Raw genomic sequence first — 6225 nt, forward strand, 5'->3', positions numbered from 1 at the left:
TCTTTTTGCATCGTTTTTTATTTGCAGTGCGTTTATGTATTTGGTTGTGTTGTGGTATTTGCAGTGCGTTTGCTGAATGCTGCACATATAATGTTGTCAAATTAATGAAGTTGTTTTCTTAATTTGCTTGTGTTTTGTCTATTTGCGTGTGTTTTCTTAAGCTGCAGGGCGTTTGCCCCTGTCGGCCACCGTATCCACTTCCTCTTCGGCATCTGCAGCCAGCAAGAGGAAGATGTGTCAGATACTATGTCCACTGAAGGACAGCAAAATTCACAAGGTCTGCTGCCTGTTGTCCTTCTTGAGTGACAATACGTGAGGCAGACCTCGCTTGTCAATGATTCAACAGGGTGGATGGAAGCTACCCTCTCAGTCAGAAACAAGCAGCAGGTTGAGGTTTGCCTGTCACACACACGCACACGCACACGCACACGCACACACACACACACTGGGTCTACCTGACCCAAAGGACACGGCGTGTGCTAAATGTGAAGGACACGGGAGGGTGAACTGTGGCAATTATAAGGTTAACTGCAGCAGGTCTACCTGACCCAATTGATGTGTGTGCTAATGTGAAGGACGGGGGGCACTGGGTCAACCTGACCCAAAGGACACGGCGTGTGTGCTAAATGTGATAACGGGAAGGTTAAACCAATTGTCTTGGGAAATGTTAAGTTCCGGACCCAGCGATAGTGCCTCTGCAAAATAATCTCAAGAAGGAACTTGTTTTGGTGGAACATTTGCACCCTGCAAAAGAAAATGCCACATAAAATATTGAATGAAGTAAACTGTGAACACAGTAGGCTACAGTAACGTGAGTTAATCAAATTAGCTCAAACGTAGCCTAATTTGTGAAATTTAGGCTGCAAATTGTGAAATTTGTGAATCTCTGTGGTCTGAAGTTTAGTTTCTCTCCTGTGTCCCTGTGTAACCCGGTCTCACGCCAGTTTGTAAATATAACGTTATTTTGATTTACTGATTTGTGTACAGGTCAAGATTTTCTAACGTTACCATTTCATGAACTGCCATGACACTGGGCTGCTCTGGGGGACGCAACAACAGGGAAATTAAATGCCACACGCCGGCGACAACAACAGGATGGACCGCCACATGTGGCCACAACGGGGAAATTAAACGCCACATGCCGGCGACAACAACGGGACCGCCACACAGGGACGCGATCCCCGGGCGCGGGGACACGATCCGCGGTCTCTGTGGCACGCAACAATGGGGACATGAAACGCCACAACGGCGACGGTTGAGGTTAGGAAAAGAAGAACTGGGAAAGATACCGTCACACTCAGGACACGCCGACAACAACGGGACGGTTGTGGTTAGGAAGAGAATAACACGGAAAGGATCTGCAACACGCTGGACGCGATCCCCGGTCTCCGGGGTGAAAGTCTTGTATTGTTTGACCCATCCACCACCCTGACCAACCTCCCTACGCGGATTTTCTGCTTTTCATACTACTCTCTACCGTTGTCATGCTGTGATTACGAAACATGCTTCCCATTTAAATACATTAAATTAAAATTTGAATCACCACACGAAAAAAACAACATAATCGTGTCCTGTTCACAAATCAATAGATTCAATAACATAACCATTTCACAAACTGCCATGAGACTGGGCTGCCTTGTGTGTACTTTTACTAATTTCTGCTTTGTTTTACTGTTTCATGATTTTGAGCCTTTTTGAAGTTACTGCTGATATATACCCACCATTTCCTGATTTTGCTGCTTCATAATAAGATTTAAATTACAAATTAATGGAGGCTTTTATAGTTAATTTATAGGAAATGAAACGTGTTTCTACAGTTTTATACAGGCTCCATTGACAACAAAATCAGGCTCGCCGGCCATATAGCAAATCAATCAAGTTTTTAATTACCATAATGGCCGAAATACAGAGTTACCATTGAGCAGAAAATTAAGAGATAAGTATGGTTGGAGTTTATGTAAAGGAACAAATAACAATAATGAATAGTACATATAATTAAAGCTGCAAGCAGCGTTGGATGGGCCCTCGCGCCTCTGCGCGTGTCGGGGTTATTGGCAAACGCCGCTCCTTGCGACCGTGCATTTGCACGGCACCAGGGGCGGATCTAGAAAAATATTTATGGGGTGGCGAGAGGGGGGCAGGAATTTTTGAGGGGTGGCAACATATGGCAGACGTATATATAATGAATCTTTTACTACTTTTATCACAGTTTGATGAGAAATAGTATGTACACACTACAAAAGGGCACAGGCTGCCATTTACAAACCCATACAGACAAACTTAATCTCATGCAATCAATGTCTGGCATTTGAGGTTTCATGTGAAACAGTTCATATTAGGAATAAGTGACCATACAATGAGATCTCACTTAATAGGAGATAGAAGTATGATAGAAGTAAGGGGCATTATCACAGGAAAGGCATTAAGGTAAGACACAGGTGATGAGTGGCAGATGTGTGAGAGGGGAAGCAAACAGTTTTGGACTGTGTCAGAGAGGCAGCGTTGCAGGTAGCATTTGTACAAGATTAGGAACTGTCATTAATAAGTTATAACCATCAGACTGTGTTAACACACACTAACATTTTAGCCTGGGAGAGTATTTTTAGGTTCATTTGTTTAATTTTTTAATTTAATCTGAGCAATAGATCTAAAATACATTCTACACAAAATATAAAAACTCATCTCCCCATCTCATCACACTTTCACACTGACAACTTTCCCTAATTCTTCATATTTAAGCAAACATGAATTTTTATATTTATTTGATGTCTAAGCAATGTCTCTTAAATTTTATAAAAATGTCCGTCTTTGTCATTTGTTGTTCTTATTCATATGTAACTTAGTATATATGCAGCAACAGTTTCCATACCATGTGGACCAGATCGACTGGAGCACTCTGCTTTCCCTTTCACTGTCTGAGCCCTGCACGTTATCTTGTCTCTCGCTTTCTCCCTCCTCATCTTGGTGATGCTCTCCCTCCATATCTTCACCACTGTGGTGTTCTCCCACCTCCTCCTGTCCCTGGTCGCCTTGGCCTTGTATTCTCACTCTGTCACGTTTCTGTTACCCTTTTCTCTCAATGTTTTCCTTGATAGACGTTGAATCAATATTAGCTTTTGTAGCTAACTTTACACAGAACAAACGTCAGACATAAGTAACATTATATGTATAGTTAGCAAAACAACGTTCTTCAACCTGATTTTTATCATCTCAAAATCAGCATCGCAACTATGCTAGCACTGTGCTTTCATTATAATTTCATTTCTTGATAGATAGTTAATCCGTCTTGACTTCTTTCCTCCTGTGTCTCCTTTCCTCGTGACTCCTGGCTCCCTCGCTTCACGCCACTCAGTTTTCCTAACAAATCAGGCTCTTGCCACTCTGGCGTCATCTCGTGCTGCATTCACTGCAGTCGGACATTGGAGAATCGCGCTCATAAATTGTCAAATTGGCCATAACTTTTAATTTGTTGCTGCCAACTGGGGTGGCAGCAGGGGTGGCAAGGCTTTCTTTTAGGGTGGCACTTGCCACCCTATGCCACCCCGGTAGATCCGCCCCTGCACGGCACTCAGACACTGCAAATCGTCACCAATGAAAACGGAACTCCCTGCTGAGTTCAATGATACCTCACATAAGACTCTACCTTAAATGGGTCACCAGTTATGAAAGGGGGCGGGGTTTAAGCATAGGGGGGCGGGCCAAACCATCACCAATTAATAAGGAACTCTCTGCTGAGTTCAATGTTACCTCACACAAGGGTCTACATCAAACGGGTCATAAGTTATAAAAAAAGGGGCGTGGCTACAGCATAGGGTGCGGGTCAAACCATCACCAATCAAAAAAAAACTCTGCTGAGTTCAATGATACCTCACACAAGGGTCTACCTTAAACGGTTCAAATGTTATGAAAGGGGGCGTGGCTTAAGCCTAGGGGGCGGGCCAACCCATCACCAATGAAGAAGGAACTCTGTTGAGTTCAATGACACCTCACACAAGACTCTACCGAAAGGGGCCTGAGTAAGTGGGTGTGGTTAAAGTACAGGGGGCGGCTCAGTAGCACATGTAGACCACACATTATAAGTTTCATGTAAATCGGATGATGTTTGTCATATAAGGCTGACTTCCTGTTGCCAGCGGGGGGCGCTATGACCAAAAGTCAATTTTGGCCTATAAATGTCCTCAGGCCTGGACCCTTGTCAATCGTGAGAAATTTTGGCCAAATTGGACAATGTACACTAGTTACAACAACAACAACTTCTTCGTTCATCGATAAATGCTCAAAATGGCCGTCACGCCACGCCTACACAGTTGGATACAAAGTTTTGCTTTTAATAACTTTTCATCGGTAAGGTCTTTAGATGACACAGACCGAATTTGAAGTTGATCTGATGAAATCTCTAGGAGGAGTTCGTTAAAGTATACCACCTTGACTTTTAGGCCTTCTTCCTGTTGCCACTAGGGGGTGCTATGACTTTGAGTAAGTAGCGGCCTTTATATGTCCTCAGGATTGAACTCTTACGAATCCTGAAAAGTTTCGAGCCAATTGGACAATGAACACTCAAGTTGCACCCACTTCCTGTTTCGATGGCCACCCCGCCACGGCCATGCCCTATGACGAAAAGTTTTTCTTTTAATAACTTTTCATCTTTAAGGTCTTAAGATGGTACAGATGAAATTTGAAGTCGATCAGATGACATCTCTAGGAGGAATTGTTTTTTTGTGAACAAATTTTTATTATTTTAAATGTAAACACGTACAGCATTCAGACAACAGTACAGGTAAATTGCAATCCAAAAGAAGAAGAAGAAGAAGAAAAAAGATCTAGAGGCGACACCCCATCCCCCACCCCACCCACCCCATTAAAACTGGATCTCTGTAAAACTCTTACAGGACATGAGAGACCACGTAAAAAAAAGAAAAAAAAAAGAAAGAAAAGAAAAGTGCACTTACAGGTAGTAATTACAGCAATTCCTTAATCTTATCTGCCATTGCTTGCCACGCTAGAATAGTATCAGCTCCAGCACTGTGCATTCTTGCCACTGATAGCTCCATATCAACTATGTCAATGTATGTGTTAATCCATTGGGACTTAGTGATTGTATGTGGAGGTTTCCAGCGTAAAGCTAGCAACTTCTCGGCAGCAGTGATGCCCGTTAAACAACACCATGACAAATTCCTCGTATGTGCAACGTACTTGGCAATAAAGCCCTTTCTGATTCTGATTCTGATTCTGATTAAGAGCATACGTCTTTTCCCACATGTCAACTTAAGTGGGGAGGTATCATTCAATACATAAGCATGTATGAGCCTATAAGTCCATCTGAGGACAGGGTGAGACTGGAGATGTTAAACGTTTCATGAGAAAGTTTCTCCTAGGAGTGAGGTAAGTTCTGTGGATATAATTGAAATGGATCTGTTGATGGTCCGGGTTTTTAGAAGCAAAGACAATCGAGGACCAAATCTTTTCCCAGTCCAGTAAATCATCTCCGATATAGTGTTCCAGATCGCTAGACCATACATGTAAGATGGGGAGGGTTTTATAAGAGGCATCCCGGATAAGTGAATATATTCGGGAGACCAAACCTCTTTTTCGGCCTCTATTGTACAGAATGGAGTGCAAAGGGTGGGTAGTTAGAGGAGAACTCCATGGTACTCCATATGCTTTCATAGATGACCGTAGTTGAAAGTACAGAAATAAAGATGTTCCAGGCAATTGGTAAGAAGCCCGTTCTCGTTATACACATCAGTTAAACATATATACCCCTAGAGCTCCAATCCGGGGATGAGAATGAGACCCCCCCAGTGAGTAGGGAATAGTTGTTGAAGAGTGGACTATTCAGGTGCCATTTACATGTGCTCTTAGATTCCTTCTCAGCAATTACCCATGTTGAAAAGAGGAAACTCATTATGGGACCAAGCCGCAGTTTAGCTCGTTTTAAAGGGACAGCGGAGTAAATCAGATCCTCCAGTCTGTGTGGGGATGCTAGGTCCTTTTCTATAGGTTTCCAACAGGGATCAGATCAATCTGAAAGTGGTCTCAGTACAAATGACCAAAAATAATATTTTAAGTTAGGCACGGAAAGACCACCCACTGTTTTATGCCGTTGAAGTGTTGCTAACCTCACCCGTGGCCGTTTCCCTCCCCAAATAAATTTAGAGACCAAAGAGTGGACTCTTTTCCAGTAATCAATTGGGGGTGGTAAGGGCAACATTGAGGAAAAGAAAT

The sequence above is a fragment of the Sander lucioperca genome, chromosome 4 (genome assembly GCF_008315115.2).
Source record: "Sander lucioperca isolate FBNREF2018 chromosome 4, SLUC_FBN_1.2, whole genome shotgun sequence".
Lineage (NCBI taxonomy): Eukaryota > Metazoa > Chordata > Actinopteri > Perciformes > Percidae > Sander > Sander lucioperca.